This window comes from Podarcis muralis, chromosome Z (assembly GCF_964188315.1).
Source record: "Podarcis muralis chromosome Z, rPodMur119.hap1.1, whole genome shotgun sequence".
NCBI lineage: Eukaryota > Metazoa > Chordata > Lepidosauria > Squamata > Lacertidae > Podarcis > Podarcis muralis.
In genome coordinates, this window is record NC_135673.1 from 22,404,754 (window position 1) to 22,424,191 (window position 19,438).

The 19,438-nt window shown below is 43.1% G+C and overlaps 1 protein-coding gene across 5 annotated transcripts in view; it reads left to right on the forward strand.

Annotated features, from left to right (window-relative positions):
* NEXMIF (neurite extension and migration factor) overlaps positions 1–19,438 on the forward strand; it is a 208,571-nt gene that overhangs the window by 147,469 nt on the left and 41,664 nt on the right. For 3 of the 5 annotated variants that reach the window (XM_028715304.2, XM_028715306.2, XM_077922724.1), the window contains one exon: positions 5,244–5,400. The exons of the other annotated variants lie outside the window; for them this stretch is intronic. The gene's annotated coding sequence lies outside the window, so the exon portion shown is untranslated. The remainder of the gene's footprint in view (positions 1–5,243; positions 5,401–19,438) is intronic. 5 annotated transcript variants of the gene reach the window in all.

A 19,438-nucleotide genomic window follows, 5' to 3' on the forward strand; every position in this document is an offset into this window, starting at 1 on the left:
TTGATGAGCTTTCGAACTGCATCCCCTTCTCTGGTTTTTGGCAGGATGCAGAAATAGGGCAGGTAGAGGCTTCAAGGTCTGCACATGGTCTTTAGGCCAGTTTGAAGTAGATGGTAGACCTGTTTTAAATTTCTTTTGTTGTCCTGTAATTCTATATTAATTGCCCTTAGCATAGGGTTTGGCCTCAATCCCAGCAAATATTAATTTGTTATGCCACTGGTAGTCATGGCCCTATGACATTTTAGCTGCAATCTCCTCTCTGTTTGTTTCATCTGTCATCTCCTTTGCTCTTGGCTTATTGCTAACCCATGCCTTTTTGAATCCTCAGCTACAGGTGAGGGGTTTTGGCACTAGGAAATATGGCTTGATATCATCTTCCATTCAAAGGGGATAAATTTTCCACCTGTCCTTAATTTGCATTTAGGTGGTGTTGCTGCTCTGAGTGCCCTTCTTTTCTCAATGATGACAGCATTTGGGGTGGCAGGGAGCTGAGGGTGCTCAGCCCCAGCCCCCAGGTGCTCAACACATTTAAATATTAGGACCTTTTAATCTTGAACTATGAGCATAAGAGCCCTACAAAAAGAAAAAAGGCTGGGGAGTAATCATTCAGGGTTTTGCACCGGCATCAACAATTACAAGAAGGTTAGCAAAAATCACGCTTAGATGATGGAATAAGCGCAATCAAGCACTTGTCATAGGATAATTACAGTGTATTTTAATTTATTTTTACTAAGCATATTTGCAATCCCATTTAGGATCAAAATGCAAATCTCACTTGAATCAAGTTCCCATTCCCTGCAAACCCGAAAGGTTCACTTTCTCTCTTCAACTCAGTGTACAGCTCACGATTTTTAACTGCGGTTAGCTATTCACATTAGCATGCAGAAGTATAAGACAGGTTGAGCCCCTTCTGGAAATAAATTTAGTGACTTGCTAAATTCTTTCTGTTATCTTTTTAAAAGATCTAATCCCCGACTTGAGGGGACTTTTTTTTTAAAAGGGGGGGGGATTCATTGTCAATAACAGCAATGGCAGGCACTCCTGATGAATGAAAATAAATATTTTAAAGTTCCAACCAAAAGCAAAGCCTGCAAGAGTGAGAAGGGAGCAATATATAATTTGGCGTGGCATTATGAGGCAGAGCGGCTCTTGACAAGTGAGTGATGTTAAAGGTCATCTGCCATTGCTTACAGCCTTTTTGGAATGGTAGAATTAAGTTCAAACTCAGGATGTTTTTTGTGCCTTAAATTTCTCTAGGGATATCCTTCATAATGTCTTCATGCAGGATAACACTGCAGTAAACGAAACACAGTGCACAGGATTAAAGGGTTATTTCCCTTGTGACTTGAGCTGACACAGAATGCTTAAACCTCAGGATGTTTTTGAGTTGTCTCTATCTTCTGGAGGTCCTCCTCCTTCATGACAACAGCTCTTTCTAACTTTTGCTTAGGAGGCTAATTTTGCCCCCAGTTTAGAAAAAAAATTGAGCCATTTTTGTGCACCAGTAAAGTAAAACTAATGTATCTAAAATGTGCTGGGGCACCTATCTTTTCAGCTCTGGTGCTGTGTAAACACAGAATGGCTGCCCATCTGCTTGTCTAACTCAGGCTCCTAAACAGACACTGTCCTGATCACCCACAGAGACTAAAGAATCTGCCCCAGGCAATTAGGAAGAGGACTATGAATTGGTGAATTGGACAAGAGCTGAGCTTCTCCTTCTATTTTGGGCCCCATCCAACTCTACAGCTCTATGATCTTACAAAGGGGGGAACTGAGCGTGTGGGCATTGCTAGTGAGTTGGTTGCTCAGCTCAGGGTTGAGCTGGGTCCTTGCTTCCTTCTTTTATCAGAAGCACTCGGCCTTACCTGGCAAAAGGTTGACCTTCCCTGAGCTACTTCCAGAAAATCCCTTTGGAACATGAGGAACCTGTTCTTGCTCCACCATGAGGTCCAGAGGCTTCTGATAACACTCAGCAGCATCTGGACTTGGCTGGCAGCACAACATGGCAACCGTTGGCAAGGGGGGATTCTTTGCTAGTGAAGTCTGCCTTCCTCTCCATGCTGGCTGGGCCCGATGCAAGCTGTATTCCAATGCATTTGCAGGGCAATCAGGTTAAGAACACAAGAAGACCTGACAAACCTGGAACTATACTTAATAATCAGATAATGATAGTCCTTATTTGGGCTTCGTTATTGTAATTCATATGCAGCTACTCATTCTAAATGCCTGTTTTTCATCTTTAAATTTTCATTTGTTATAATTGTTCTCTGTTTCATATACATTATAACATGAAATAATAATAAACTTTACCAAAAAAACCCACAAAACCACAAGAAGAGCCTGCTGGATTAGGCCATTGACCCATTAGTCCAGCATCCTGTTCTCACAGTAGCCAACCAGATACCTCAAGAGGAAACCTGCAAGCAGGATCCGAGAACAAGAGCACTCTCCCCCTTGTAGTTTTTAGCAAGTGGAGTTCAGAAGCGTTTCTGCCTCCAGCCATGGAGGCAGAACATAGCCATCCTGGTTACTAGCTACTGATGGAGCCTTACCTTCCGTGAACGTGTTTAATCCTTTTTTTACACCATCTAGGTTGGTGGCCTTATGAGAGTGACTTCCATAGTTTAACTATGTGATGTGTTAAGAAGTACTTGCTTTTCTCTGTCCTGAATCTTCCAAAAGTCATATTCAAGGATGACCATGAGTTATAGGATTACAAAAGAAGGGGGGGGGGCAGGGAGAAAGAAACCCTTCTCTATCCTCGTTCTCCATCATATGCATCAGTTTTTCAGCTTCTGTCATTGTCACCTTATATTCACCTTTTCTCTAAACTAAAAAAGGTTGGGGAAAGCTGTTCTAAAGACACCATCAAGCATTGTCTTTACCACAGGGTAGATGCAAAGCCAAATACACACCATTTATTGCAGCAAGAGTAGAAAGTGATGATGTTGCTAATAATAACACCTTCTGCTTAAAGGCAACCAGCAATATGCCAGGGTGCATCTGCACAGCACCTTATCTGTTGTTCTCAAAGCATCTTGGGCTCTTTTCCCAGCTCTGCCCATTACTTTTCTGAGTGGTCTTGAGCAAATCAACCAGGGCTGTCTTCATTCAGGTTTGGCTTTTGCTTATGCCAAGCAGCTGCTTGAAGCTCCAGGCTTTGCGGAGAATTTCAAGAGCTCTTTCAGAGAACTATGTAGGCACGTTACAGATCGCCACTGTTTGTGCTGCAGTGAACCATTATTTATGAGTCTCCAGTTCTGCATAATTCAACAGGGATATCACAGGGTCCTGCACAGAGAGCCTGATTATGTATGTTTGCAGTGCCCTACAAAAACAAAGGGAGCAAACCATTAGCAAGAGATGTCAGAAAGGTAGGAACTTTTGGTTTGGAGTCTTTGAACATTGAAGCTTTGGTGAGGATTTTTTTGTTTTATTTAATAAAATATACATAACTGCAATCAAAAATAGTATCCATTCCAAATTATAGGAGCAAATAAAGAGACCCTAATTGCGTTGTGGAAACATCTACAAAAATTAGATTGCAGTAATCTAGGCTGCTTCAACAGAGGTATAGTTTCCAGATCAAGGGAAATATATTCCCAGAGTTCCTTGAGAGAAGCATTGACTGTTAAATCACACTGGAGTCTGTAGCTCTGGGACAGGAACAGGGGGTCTCCTAGTAACTCTCAGCACCTGTAACAAATGATAGGTCCCAGAATTCTCTGGGGAAAGCCATGATTGTTTAAAGTGGTATCATAGATGTACGGTGGTATCAAATGTACGGTGTGAATGTGGCTTGTCCACCACTTGGGGAAATGTGTCAGGTCAGTTTAGGAACATGTATTGGGCGGGTAACATTTTGTCCTTTACCTCAAGCAAAAAAAAAAAAAAAAAGCTAACTAAGCTTTGGGAAGTAAGTTGGAGAACTCTAGGGCACTGTCAGAGCCCTCACGCCTCCTTCCCACAACTGAGCACTTTGCTTACCCAACTTTGGGAAGGCAGCATGATGGCTGCAGGGTGTGTGGGTGGGTGTCAGATGTTGCTGGGGGCCACAAAAAAGGCCTTGCAGGCCACATGTGGCCCTGAGGTTATATTTGAATTTCATTGTGAAAAGTACTTGAATAAATAATTATATTTGAATTTCATTGTGAAAATTCACTTTGAAATTTTAGCTCATTTTGAATATTTATTACATTTATATCTCACCTTTTCACTGAGGAGCTCAAGGTGGTGTACATGGCTTACCCCTTCCCTTTTTATCTTCATAACAACTCTGTGAGGAAGGTGAAGACTAAGGGACAGTGAACAGCCCAGGATCACCTAGTGAGCTTCGTAAATACTTGTTTCTGCTGCTCCTGTCAGTGACACGTTTCTTCAGACTTTGCCATAATCTGCATCTCCAAATATAATGACAAAAGAGGGAGAGATAAGAGGAAGGTGGACCAGGAGCAAAATGAAATCACCGAACTGTAGAGTTGGGACCCCCGGTGTCATGTAATCCACCCCCCTCCAATGCAGGAATCACAGCTAAAACATCCCTGGCAGATGGACAGCCAACCTCTGTTTAAAAAACCTCCAAGGAAGGAGAGCCCGTCACCTTCTGAAAGCGTCCATTCCACTGTTGAACAGCACTTGCTGTGAAATAACTTTCAATAATAAAATAGATGACTTCAGCACTGAACAGGCATAAAACTGTGAGTCAACAGAATAATGGGCAAAAGTTACTGGCCCAGTCAAGATACATTCCACCCCAAGGAATGACAGAGGACTTCAAACTCTTACAGAATTCTTCCATGGACCCTTCTTGCAGTGCATAGTTAAACTGTCGAACTCATACTCACAGGAGGCAGTGAAGGCTTTAAAAGAGGGTTGGACATCAATGGCTGCTAGCCATGGTGGCTATATTCTGCCTCCACAGTCAGAGCCAGTGCTGCTTCTGACCACCAGATGCTGTGGGTAGATCACCTTCCCTCCTGAACGAAACCAAGATAACATTCTGGAATCCTTTTGCTATTTAATGGATTTTTTAATTTTACAAATTACTTTGGCTTTTCTCCTCTTCCCCAGCCCCCCTGGTGCTGCTTCCATGATAACTGCACTTGAGTTGACAGATCCGGTATTTGTATGTAGGAATAAAAACAGTAGGAGGCACTTATGTAGATGCCACTAATTTAATTTAGCTTGATATGTAAGCAGAGCACGGGCATTTTTGCGCTAACCTGCTTGCCTTTATTTTACAGTCATCTTCAGCCTCCTTACGTCAGTTGCTGAAAATCCTTCCACTCTTCTCTTTGCCTGCCCAAAGACGGGCGCCAGGAGAGTGAACCTTGGGAGGAGAGAGGTCTGCAGACGCAACTGTGGAGAGAAAGAAAAAATGTGCTGAAATTATTTCAGAAGGTAAGAGGAAGGAGAGCATGTGTACCCAACTGAAATAGCTCTGCAAGGCCTTGCATATGAAGAAGAAACTCCTGAGAGTTTCTGGGAACCCCAAGGGCAGCACAGAGCATCCATTTTCCCCACCCATCCACATCATTTTTGTGGACAATATGCTCTCTGAGTGGCGTGATTGCCATCGCCTCCATGATTGCTGCAGCAGTGTGTTGAAAACGTCTACCCTTGTGGTCAGGATGCACTGCTCAGTTACGTGCTGTACCTGTGACACCTACCTATATAAATAAGGAAGTTGTAATTGAAGGGAATGGGCTGGTTCTTAAATGGCAGGTTTGGAAGCAGTCTTTAGGTTCAATACTATAGCAAGCCCATTTCATTTATTGCCATTATCGTCGTCGTCATCACCACCACCATCACCACCAACCACCAACCACCAACCACCACCACCATTCATGAAAATTTCCAGGCCCTGTACAAACTTTTTTTTTTTTAATGACACAGGCAACTTTACTTGGATTCTCAAAATTTAACTTGTCTTTGCACTGGTGGACTACATATTAATTTCATCCAACCAACTCATTTTTCCAAATTAACTGTCTTTCACATTATGACAAGAGTTGTTTCAAAAATGGGAAGGGAAATTATGACGGTGGTTAAACTATATCTGTCCTGCAATATCAAAAGTATCTGTATATAAAGAGAGAGCGAGAGTGAGAGAGAGAGCGAGCGAGGGAGAGAGAATATTAAGCAGAGCATATTTCCTCTCTTCTGACTCTCCAGAGGGGTGTGTGCATGTGCGTGTGAGTGCACGCGTGCAAAGTGCATTTCTTGGCCTTCCGTTTTGAGTGGTTTGTGTTCTTTGCTGCTGCTGCTCCTGCTGTTCTTCTGTCTGTCTGTCTTTCCTTTTTTTGACCTGCTGTTGAAATGTGTTTGCCTTCAATGAATTCATTTTTGAAAGCATTGGAGAAGCAGCTAATACATGCTTTTAATAGCAATAATGCTGATAATCTTATGAAATCAGATGGAAAGTTAGACAAATGCTGACTTTTACATCTTATTCATACTTTGGATTATAATGATTGCGGCCTGTTTTGATCATTTTTGTCCTGATTAATTTTAATGATATACTACATATATTGTTTTTTTCTTGGCCAGTATTCATTTAGCCCTGTTTGGCTGCAAGATGTTGCTCTGCCACTGGCCCCTTACTTGTTTACTGCAAGGATTGCTGATCCTGGCTAATGCTGCAGAGTGCACACCAAGTCATGGCTGCATCATTCATTAAGTGTCACTTTAGCAAAGTTCGCTCATGCAGGGTTCGTAGTCAGGAGACAACATAGGACTTTGCTTGTGAGTAAAATGAGAGGAAATAGCAGAGCTAAAATGAGAGATGCCATCATTGCAAGAGTGAATAATGAATCGACCCTCATCTGGTGTGCCATCTGCAACATGCATTTCAATACTAAAATATCATTTATGTATCTTTTTGTGGCATCGTGTTCTTACTGATCGACTAAGCTTGTTTTGATTCCTGGGAGGGAGGAAACAATTTTCTGTTATTTCATGTTAGTTTGCCAGACATATTTTCCACAAGATAGACTATTCCCAAACTGAGCTGTGAGAAACGAAAGGGAATTGTTGAATGTTGGAAGATTCAGGAAAACATAAAAGGAAATACATCTTTACACAGTTTGTAGTTAATCTGTGGAACTCAGTCCCACAGGAGGCAGTGATGGCCACCAACCTAGATGGCTTTAAAAGAAGACTATACAGATTCATGGGGCAGAGACTATTGATGGCTACTAGCCATAATGGCTATGTTCTGCCTCCACAGTTGAAAGCAGCAAGGCTTCTGAATATTAGTTGCTGGAAACCCACAGAAAGGGAGCGGGCTCTTCTGCTTGGTATTGCTTGAGGGTTTCCCACAGGCATTTGGTCAACAACAGTGAGAACAAGATGCTAAACTAGATGGGTCACCAGAACGATCCATCCAGCTGTTATGTTCTTAAGTCCAAGGTCCCCATCTTCAGAGCAGGCTGCCTGTTATACCTCTGTCTGCATAACTGTTTCTGCTCTGCTTTCCTTCAGGTGTGTGTGTGTGTGTGTGTGTGTGAGATCAGATCACACAATCAGAGTAGGCTGCTTGGTGGACTCCTGCTATGCTCATTCTTACTCTCTTACACACTTTTGGGAGTGAACTATGTCTCCTGTTTTGATTCAGACAAAAGGGTGTGCCTCAGCTATCAGAAATTTCGAAGATTATTGAGCTATACGGATAAGTTTGGGGAACGTGAGAAAGACAGGCTTGCCTGGTACCTGGTGGGAATCTCATTGCTGGTGGCAGCCAGCTAAATTTTTGAGGAAAACACATTTTTGGTGTAGTGTAATCTCTCTCCTGCCCCCGTCCTCCATGTTAGTTGCACATTGCTTAATCCCAACATTTGAGCATAGGGTGCTTTTGCAAATGCCACTTGGATTAGCGGGTTAATGGCAGTTAGTGAAATCTATTTACCGATATATACCACTTTTGGTGCAGAGGTTTACAGTTGGAATGCAAATATTTGTATGTAAACTTTATAAATACAGTGGTGCCTTGCAAGACGAAATTAATCCGTTCCGCGAGTCTCTTCGTCTTGCGGTTTTTTCGTCTTGCAAAGCACGGCTATTAGCGGCTTAGCGGCTATTAACAGCTTAGCGGCTTAGCAGCTATTAACGGCTTAGCGGCTTTAAGAAAAAGGAAACAAACTCGCAAGAACTCGCAAGAAGAAGCAAGCCCATAGGGAAATTCGTCTTGCGGAACGACTAAAAAAACGGAAAACCCTTTCGTCTAGCGAGTTTCTCGTCTTGCGAGGCATTCTTCTTGCGGGGCACCACTGTAAGAGGCATCCTGAGATGGGGAAGCCAAATGGGGTTTAAAAATATAAATAGTGGGTTGTTTCCTGCCCTGTAATGCCATCCCAAAATCTGCTCTGTGATTGCACCCTTGTATGTGGCAGGGCCAGCCCTGATCATGTTTTCTTCCTTGTTTTTCCAGCAGAGGCTGTAACCCTAGATGCACTCACCCAGAATTGTGTCCCAATGAACTCTGGGTCTAATTAAACCTGTTTCTTCAATAAAAGCACTCAAGTACATGGCTGAGATGCCTTTTCCCTGTAGTTAAGTTGTTTTTCCAAAGCAGGGTCTTCTCATTGAATGGGGACTGCATAGTGACCTACTTTAACCCCGTTTCCCTGGTGAAGGCTTGGGTAGTTTTTCTCTTCCACTTTTGCTCGGATAGTTGTATAAGAGATACTTGAGAAAAACTCTAGTTACGTGTTCAGACCCAGAAATCTCCCCCCTAAATAAATCCACATTTGACTCAAATTTTTGGTTTGGTTTTTGGCAGAATTTAGGCCACAACTTTATTGATTACAGAAAGTGACTGGTTGCATAGGCTCTGGTTTGACTAGCTCCCTGCCTTGCAGGTAGCACTGACCCAGGGTTCCAGCACAGGTCAGCCAAGGGTGAACACCTGGATAAGCGGAAAGTCGGACATGCGTTCTCCCATCCCTATCACCTGACTGAGAGCCTATCCGCAACCTTACAAGTTGTGATGATTTGCTACGCGGCAGGCGAAACCCAAATGGCAACAGCCAGTCAGCCAAGTGGGGAAGATTCCTGCCATGCCCCTGTCCCAATGACAGACAACACACAACGGCATAGCAAGGTCAAGCGCAAAACCCTAAAAATAGGGAGAGGTGGGCAGGTCTCACCACAATACGTGCCCTTTTTAAGGGAGGACCCGATATACTAGATCGTAACGGCCCTTATTTTCTCCTTCGATCCCTCCCTCCCTCCCTTAAGATGCATTCTCCAGTGTGGACTGAAAAGAGTCCACACCTTCTCGGTAGTGGCGCCCGCCCTGTGGAACGCCCTCCCATTAGATGTCAAAGAGATAAATAATTACCTGATATTCAGAAGACATCTTAAGGCAGCCCTGTTCAGGGAAGTTTTTAATATGTAACGCTGTACTGTTTTAAACACTGATTGGGAGCCGCCCAGAGTGGCTGGGGAAACTCAGCCAGATGGGCGGGGTATAAATAATAAATTATTATTATTATTATTATTTTGCACTTTCTCTTCATTGAGGATGCCACTAATGTACTGTGGCTATAGCTCCAGTGAGCTACAAGACTGTTGTAATGCTGATGGTTAGAAGTTACCCAGGAACCTGGCACAGAAGCAGACATATTACAGGTTTATTCCAATTCTGGTCATCCTGAGCTTCACTCCTTCCCTCCCTCCTTCCCTCCCTCCTCTCTCTCTCTCTCTTACTTGTTTGGGTGAATCACAGCAATTTGGCTTCTGATCACCACCTCTTTTTCTTGCCCAAATCCCTGCTGTGACAGCACTCTCCCTTCCCTCCCCCTCTCTGCCATACAAAAGTGTATTCTTAAACAGACTATGATGCTTGGGAATGAGGGCAAAAGGGTGGAAACCTTTCTTTGCCAAGCACAGAAAGAGAGGAACAACAATCACATCAGCAGCTTAAATAATTTGAGGCCACATGATCAGGGTGTGTAGTTGCAAGGTTGGCCAATCTGATTGTGGCAACCCCTGTGGTTTGCCTCTAATGACACCTGATTTTTTGTTAAGGGCTTGGCAAATAAAGTCATTTTGGACATCTGAGGGGCAAGCTTAGCGGTAAAGCATCTGCTTCACATGCTGAAGGCCACAGGTTCGGTCCACAACTTGCATCGGCAGGTAGGGTTGGGTTTGTCTCCTGCATGAAACCCTGCCAGTTAGTGCAGACAACACCAAACTGAATGGAGTAGTGGTCTGACTCAGTAGAAAGCCGCTTCCTCCATTGGAGTGTGGTGCAGAGCATCCACCAGTCTAAGACTTGCGCTCTGTTTCTTTTGAAAGGCTCTCAAGATTAGCAAAGAGATTTGATTGTTGCAATGTTAATTTTCTTCAGCCTCTCATACAATCTGTTGCAGATGGAAGGCGTGACAAGTTCTTAAAGCACTGCCATACCAGGGGACATAAAATGGCAGCTGATTGGCAGAATGAGCACACTTTTGTTCTCATATTAAAAACTTATTTTAATATTGTATTTTTAAATTGCTGTAACCTGCCCTGGGACCTTATGGTGGAGAACAGATAAGAAATCAAATTAATAATGAAATACCGATATAGATTGGTTCATATTTTGCATTTGCAGCCTAAGGTTCTTGCAACAATGCCTAAGATAATGTCTGTGGAACCCTTTGTGCCCCTGGGAAAAATACTATATGGATAATACAGTATTTATGGCTTATGTAGCAAATTTCAAGTGCTAGAAATGTTTCATATAAATATTATGTCAGCAACGCCTGCAATCACCCTGCATGGCAGGTCAGCTACTTTTATTGTTCCCATGTTACTGTTGGTTAATTTACTAAAAGGAAAAATAGATATGGCAAAATAAAAGGAATCCCCTAGATGCCAAGATCCAAGTTTGGGACAAGTCATGTTTGGGGTGAGAACCCAGCAGTGATTTAAAATCACCAAACATGCAGCTAAGTAAAGTGTGGCAATAACAGCTCTTAGACTTTTAAAATATTCTCTCTTTAATTGCTTTCAAAGCTCCCCACTTCCCTTAGCATAGGAAGAGACCACATGTTTGGTAGGTTAAAAATGATTTACTTAGTAGTAGGGTTCACATGGTGGAAGTGAGAGAACAAAGAGTTTGGTAGCCCTTCCTTCCAAGGTGAGGGGGAATGACCAAGCTAAGCTGGCTGGACAGCTCACTCTATGGTCTTAACCCCCTCATGCATTAATTAGTCTTCAACATGTTGGTTATATTAGGCTGATTTATCCCACAGCCACAAATGAAGGACATTTTGCATCTGAGAGTTTATTTCATATTTTGATATGTTCTATGTTCTAAAATCAAAACAACTTGGAGATCCCAGCAAGCCTGAGGCACCTGCATTTCAAATGCTGAGATTTTATTTTTTGTTTAAAAAAGAAAGGAAAGGAAAGGGGGGGGGGGGTAAGCGAAACCAAAAATGCACAACATAGACTTGTTAAGTATATGTTGAAAAAATAGCATAAATATAGACATTGAAGTACTGAATATAAGGCACATTTATTTATTTTTCAATGAAAGTGCACTAAGATCTAATTGCAAGGGGGAAATATAGGCAAACTAGGCAAACCATGGATGAGGAAAACAAATCCGGAAAATTCTGGTTGAAGCTTATACCAGATGAATCAGTGCTTATTCTGAGACTATATTGAGATGCGGACAATTATTGAGATAGGTCATAGAGATACCACCCAAACACCTGCCTAATCCCCAGGCTCTGCAGTACCCCACAGGATGCGTAAGCTTTTCCATAACAACCACCTTCGCAACCTTTTAAAGCTCATTATTTATTTGGAAATTTGAACCATCTTTCTATCCTTGGGCTCTATCAGGTCAGGCTGCCACCACAAGGTAAAGGACAGAGGTTATTGAGGCGTCATTGCTTTTAAATGTAGGGAGCAGGGCACAGAGCCAGATCTGGCTGGACTAAGTTACGAATAACGGTGCCTATTTACCTAAAAACTGCAGCCCAGAAAGCAGGGACCAAAGACCCAATAGCCCCGCATTACCTCCAGGGAGACACACACACGCACATAGTGGTACCTCAGGTTATGAACTTAATTCGCTCCAGAGGTCTGTTCTTAACCCAAAACCATTCTTAACCTGAGGTGCGCTTTCACTAATGGGGCCTGCTGCTGCTGCTGTGTCGCTGGCGCACAATTTCCATTCTCATCCTGGGGCAAAGTTCGCAACCCAAGGTAACTACTTCCGGGTTAGCGGAGTTTGTAACCTGGAGGGTTTGTAACACGAGGTACCACTGTGTGTGTGTGTGTGTGTACATATATATAGTGTGTGTGTGTATGTATATGTATATGTATATATACACACACACACACACACACACACACACACACACACACACACACAGATGCTGGGAAAGATGGAGGGCACAAGGAGAAGGGGACGACAGAGGACAAGATGGTTGGATAGTGTTTTCGAGGTTACCAGCATGAGTTTGACCAAACTGCGGGAGGTAGTGGAGGACAGAGGTGCCTGGCGTGCTCTGGTCCATGGGGTCACGAAGAGTCGGACATGACTAAACGACTAAACAACAACAACAACAATATGCATGTACCAAATTGAGCATCAGATAGTAAGGGCTACCAGCTCACTTGCCAGGTGGGAACATTACTCAGAATGCGGCTCACCCCAATTTGCATTAATGCTATAGTGGGGTCCCACTGAGTTCAGTCCTAGATATGTCTGCATGTGATATGAAGCCAGACTGGTGTTTCTTAATGAGGGCACAGACTCTCTCATTCCAGTTATGCCCACCCCCCCAATAATCTTATAACCAGAGAATGGAAATGTTTGCTTATGTATATATATAATGAATTTTATATGCCACTGGATTGTAAACAAAGCAAAACCTCTCTAAGCAGTTTTTGGGGTATATACATGCATCAACATGCATTCGTGTTGCGTCAAATAAATATAGTGTCAGACTGCCCTGATCCATGGTGACATTTTCCACTAAGGTGAGATGATGTTGCAGCAAATGGAAAATTAATCTCGGGGAAGGGCAGGACCTTGGACAAGTGTCATTTAATGGGGGTAGGAACAGTGGTGGAGCTTCATGCTCCGGCACCGGGGGCGGAGAGCAGACGGGGGCGTGGCTGGCGCATGTCCTAGGGGCGTGGCACACTGCTCACAGGGGTGTGGTGCGCATCCTGGGGGCATGGCGTGCCGGCTGCGGGGGCCAGCCACAATGGCACCCTACCGGGATCGCACTGCCAGGGGTGATGCGCTCCCCCCGTCACCCTCTTCCTCTACTAGTGGGTAGGAAGAACAGATTGCCCCAAGCAGGGTCATGGGACAACTAGCAGAGCTCTAAATTAGCAAGAGTAGTGATGACTGTTTGCCAGACCCACTTAGTGTGGCACCTGAGCACTTGGAAACCAGCACCTTTTCCAGTAGCCTTAGGCTACTTCTAGGCAGCAGGGTTTAAGCTTCTTTGGAGAAAGTTCCTCATGGTCTCCTGAGGAGTTTGCTGCCCAAGGGCTCTTTCTGTGTAAGGATGCTGCATCTGAGGATTCAGAATGAAGACCCTCATATTGAAAGTTGTGTCTTTGTGCTGAATGCAATGGTGACGGGGGGGGGGGGGGCAATGCAGAGAAGTACTTGGTGATTCAACAGTTGCATTTGAAAATCATTCAGAAAATTCCACCCTGGTGGAAACTGAGTATTTTCTATTGTCTTTTGCTGATAAACATCCAGTGCCACTGTTCAGCAAGGTTGAAGGAGCCAGAGAAAATACGTCTATGTTCTCTGTTTTTGACCTGTACACACTCACTCATGACCGCATGCATTTCTTAATGTTGCTTTCAGATTCTTGATGTAGTTTCATAATTTAGAGTTTTATCGTTTTATAACAATAGGCATTGCTCTCATGTTGCCTGACAGGTATAAGTAGCAATTAGCTAATATCTGTTTGACTCCCTCCTCAATGAGCTATGTATGCTTCTGTGTATATATTAGAAAGCAGCATTAACCCAAGTGTGATGAGGAAAACCTATAGCTCTCCAGATGTTGTGTTGCTTAGCATGTAAGTGATCCCTGGCACTACTCACAAAATTGAAGTTCAGAATCTTAGGGGGAAGAGAGTGGCAATGATTGCCATTTTCTTTTGGTTTACTTGCTTAGTGCATTTATATCTCAACTTTCCCCCAGAGCTCAATGTGACACACATAGTTCTTCTCTCTGTTTTATCCTCACAACCACCTTGTGAGGTGTGTTAGTCTGAGAGTGAGTCACTGGTTCAAAGTTACCCAGTGAGATTCATTGCTGACTGTGGAATTACACCCTGTTCTCGTGATCTATGCAGCTTTTATCAAAAAGATTCATGTACATTCAATATCAGCAGACCCTGCTCACTAGTAGAAACTCCTGTTTACTTACCCAGAGCACAAATGCCTGTCATTTGCCATGTTAAGGCTTCCGTCCAACTGTTCCTCCAAAAGAAAGAGGCAGGAGGCATTAGGTTCTTGGATCAGCGCCTCAGCTCGTGCTTAGCCATGCAGTTCCCTGCTGTGCCTTTAACCCTTGACTTGCTTATGGATCACTCAGATTTGTGCCTTAAAGAGTTTGGCAGAAAATGAAACCCGAGCTCAAGTACCTTGGCAGGACAGGGAGAGGGGCTGTGAAGGGGTAGCACCTCACCTTACCCCATAGTCAGAAGCTGCATCCTGAGTCAGAGGCAACATTTATAAGGCAGCTCTGCTGTTCTTGCAGTATTAAAATATAGACAGGAAGTTTTATTTAATAAAACATATGCACTGCTTCATTGTATTGTAAAAAAACAAATAGGAACAACCCATAACCTCAAAGTGGTTTTACAAAAAAAGATAGATGAATAGAATTATCAATAAGAAGAATTAGCAACAAGAACTTAACATTTTCAGAAAGTTAAAATAGTAATAAGCTAAAAACAGATAAAAACTTGCAAATGTGCTTGTGCCATTAATTTATTGATACAGATTATGATGATTCTTCTGGAGTTCATTTTTCCTATGCACCACAAATCTTCTGTTGCATAACAGAAGACATCCTCTTCACTTAGCTTTGGTAAGAATTGTGCTTTAGCAGCTCAAAGACCTGACTCCTTTTCTTCAGCATTCCCATCAAATTCTCCCCATAAAGCTCTTAATAAACCTGCATTTGCCATGAGGCTCTGTTGCTGCCTGAAAACCATTGAGGGTGCATCAAAATCAATAATGGCTGTAGAATGGGCTAGTGGGTGAAAAGGGTTTGCATAGAGGTAAAGCAGGACAGCAGCGGCAGCATAAGGATGAAAAGACTGCATTGCCTAATGTGCAAGGAGCAAATATAATCTGAGATCGCAACAGGGGAGATGACTCTGTAGAGGCTTCTACAGGAGAGCCTGCAGCCTACTCTTTATTTGATTAATTTCATGCTTAGTGTGGCTTCTCTTTATTCAATATGAAGTCAGAGAGGGTATGAATAAATGCAAAAACTGTAAGGAGTACAGAATTGGTCTGTCCTCCCCACTCAATCCAGCCCCCCGCCCCCCGCTCTAGAATGTCGTTTTGTTCCTGTATAGTTTCTTTGTGATATAAACTGATGCTTGGACTAACGGTAGTAGTGGAAATATAGGAAGAGGCAATTAGGAGTTTTCACTTAAAACTTGCTGCTGTATGTAAATCAACTGATGTTAGGCTGTGTAATGTGGTGGATTTCTTCAATAACCACATCATAGTGATATTTAACACAACTTTACTTGGTCATAAAACTGGCTACTGGGGAACCTACAGAAGTAGAGTTCACAAGCCTATAAATTACACAGCCTTATATAAATTCATGGGACGTGGGTGGCACTGTGGGTTAAACCACAGAACCTAGAAGTTGCCGATCGGAAGCTCGGCAGTTCAAATCCCCGTGACGGGGTGAGCTCCCGTTGCTCGGTCCCTGCTCCTGCCAACCTAGCAGTTTGAAATCACATCAAAGTGCAAGTAGATAAATAGGTACCGCTCCGGCGGGAAGGTAAACGGCGTTTCCGTGCGCTGCTCTGGTTCGCCAGAAGCGGCTTAGTCATGCTGGCCACATGACCTGCAAGCTGTACGCCAGCTCCCTCAGCCAATAAAGCGAGATGAGCGCCGCAACCTCAGAGTTGGCCACGACTGGACCTAATGGTCAGGGGTCCCTTTACCTTTACCTTACTAGGTGCAAAATGTTTGTTCTCCAGCCAAGCTATGGCTGCTTCATGAAAAGTTTTGTGAGAATTGCAAAGGAAGAAGAGGTTGCAGTAGCTTGGCAACTCATGAATCGCCAAGTAGCTTGGGCGCCGCAACCCCAGAGTCGGTCACGACTGGACCTAATGGTCAGGGGTCCCTTTATCTTTATATAAATGCATACCTTAAATAAATGCATCAAAATAAGCATATCCTCCAATATTTCTCTGATGAAAATAGGGACGTTCCATTCCATAATGATAATTTTACTATTTATACCCTACACACCTTACTGGGTTGCTCCAGCCACTCTGGGCAGCTTCCAACATATATAAAAACATAATGAAACATTAATTCAAAAAAACTGGGGGGGGGGGTGTCACATTACTCCTTACCCTCCAACAATTTTCCAATGAAAATAGGGACGTCCTAAGGAAAAGCGGGATATTCCAGGATCAAATCAGAAATTGGGATGGCTTCTCTAAATCAGGGACATCCCTGGAAAATAGGGACACTTGGAGGGACTGAATTAAGTCATATTTGGAGAGGAAAAGCATGCCTGCATTATGTGAGCTGTATGCCTCCTCTCTCTCAGCCTAGCTCAAGACTGAGCTTTTCCTGCACAAACATTATCGACACATTCTTAATGCACTCTGAGTAAGCAGATCCTCCAAACAATATCCTTTCATACTTTCTTTTACAGTTTCTACATATTTTCACATGTAGCCTGTCTATCAAAGCATATACCACAGTACACACTCTGTACACACTCTGCATCCAGGGTTCTCTCATCCCTAGTGTAGAACCAGTGTGCACAATGTGTTAGCCTTGTGCCATGTTGTTTCTTATGAAATACTGTGTTTTTATATTGTTTATCCCATAGAAGCTTGGATCTGAATTGGGAAAATGACCAACTTAACTATGTTTTAATCTGTTAATGTCCATGTAGTCTGAGGATACCGCTAGAATTATAACATAAATTATCCTCAAAGGCCACTTTAACAGTAGGGTTGTCATATTTCAAAAAGTAAAATTCCTGACCCCAACATTGTTGATCTTTTTGGGGAAAACCTCTCCCAAAATAGTGATTTTAAGCTTTTGGAGCTGTTTCTGCTGCTTTTTCCATCACATTGCCAAAAACCTATGTGAAGGGCACTCTGCTGCAGGAATTAATACAGTGGTACCTCTAGTTATGAACTTAATTCGTTGCAGAGTTCTGTTCTTAACCTGAAACTGTTCTTAACTAGAGGTGTGCTTTCACTAATGGGGCCTCTTGCTGCTGCCGCTGTGCTGCCAGCACACGATTTCCGTTCTCATCCTGGGGCAAAGTTCTCAACTCGAGGTAACTCTTCCAGGTTAGCTGAGTTTGTAACCTGAAGCGTTTGTAATCTGAGGCGATTGTAACTCAAGGCACCACTGTATGCCCTCTGGTGGTTGGTCACAAACCTGCCTCTCCCTTTGCCGAAATGACTGCCGTACACACACACACCACTTAGAGTAAAACAACAACAACAACCCTTCATACACAATATTCATACATGGAGATGACTTAACATGCAGGTTGAATGTGCATTCTGACATGGAAATGCCTTCCTGGAAAGAATTTTATAACATGTGAAGTAAACTTCCCCCTGACAGCAGATGTTGGAGCTGCTTTTGGACTCCACCTGCTGACTTTGCTGTGCAGTAAAGAAATACATGCACAAAATGGCACCATTTGTTTTTGTTTGGTGGGTGCTTTGGTGGGTTGCTTGCTGTGCTCTGGCCTCTCTTAGGCTGTTCCAACAGCCATCAACATCAGAAGAGCTCCTGTTTGCTTAGTGCAGCTTCTGTAGCCAGGGAGTCTCATTGTGCAATATACTCCTTCCCTGAATGAGGTGGAAAATTAAGTTTGTATCTCATTTCTGCCTTTATTATTCTTACACTTCTCTCCCCACCTCCATTTCATTAAACATGGCAGAGAGGCATTTTTACAGGAAGATGTTTTCTTTCTCCAAAACGTTTACAGATTATGCCTCCATATTTTTTTTGTTGAGGGAAGGATCCCTCCTTCCACCAGAGGACGCGAGGATTTTACAATTTACAAAGCAGCGTGCAAATGCCAAATTATTAGGCAAGACTTGCTGCTGATTTAGGAGGCGGTTAATGCTATCAATGTGCCAAGTGCCGGTAGAGTGTTTTTCTGCAGATGGAATGGCTGAAAATATTGGAGGAAATCCAAAAGTTTAATCAAATTCAACCAGTTTTCCCAACTGCAGAATTCTCTTGGGGAGGGGAGTTGAGGTGGTGGACTGTACCATTGCTTTTAGGATCAGAGGGAGGGGAGAGATTTCCATGGGTGGAAATAAAACTGGTTCTGTTAGCACAAACTTGAATATGCAGGTACATTTCACAGTGCAATTTGCATGTGCCCAGCCGTATAGACGGATGAACAGGTTCTTAAGGCAGCAAAAATCGGGTATTTCTAACACTTTTAAAAGAAGAAGAAGAAGTAATAATAATAGAGGGGGGGTGGTTTTCGAGTTAGTAAGGCAAGGGTGCAGAAGAAGCTTTGATTTCCCTCTGAACTGATTTCATTAAAATCCGTGATGACCAGAAGGGGGAGGGGAAAAAACCCAGAGCCTGCTAATTGGCATGGAAACATCATCTGCATGGAATATAACACTGCAGTCACGAATCATGACCATGCCATCTATAAGATGTAAGCTTTTTTAAAAAACCACACACAACTTAGACTATGGTCAAATGCAATTAAGTCCCTTTGTTGCAGGGCATATTACCAAACAGGGGCCCCATTGTCACATGAAATTATAATTGTGCGATACAAAAAATGCTGCCCTTAGTGCATTAAGTTGTTTCATACTACATAATGGAATTCACCTCCCAAAAAACGACTCCCTCACTTTTAAACCTACAAATACATTTTCAAGACAGTTTAGAAATGTTTAAACACAATCAATCCAGCCAAAGCCATTAAATGACGCTTAAAAACAGAGAAAGCAAAGTGGGCTTTAACTTCAAATCTAGAGTCCAGGTGTGATGAAATTCACTGTCTTGACAGGAAGCCAGTCCAGCTTGCATCCTGCTCGCACTTTTAGCTCCATGAATGTGGCTTCATGTAAGAAAATCCTAGGCTTAGCTGCATCAGAGAAAATGTGTGCATGGGCATAGCCAGGATTTATGGCGGGGGGGGGGCAGGCTTTTTGTCAGGGGGGCCAGAACCAAGTTATTGGCAATGCAATTT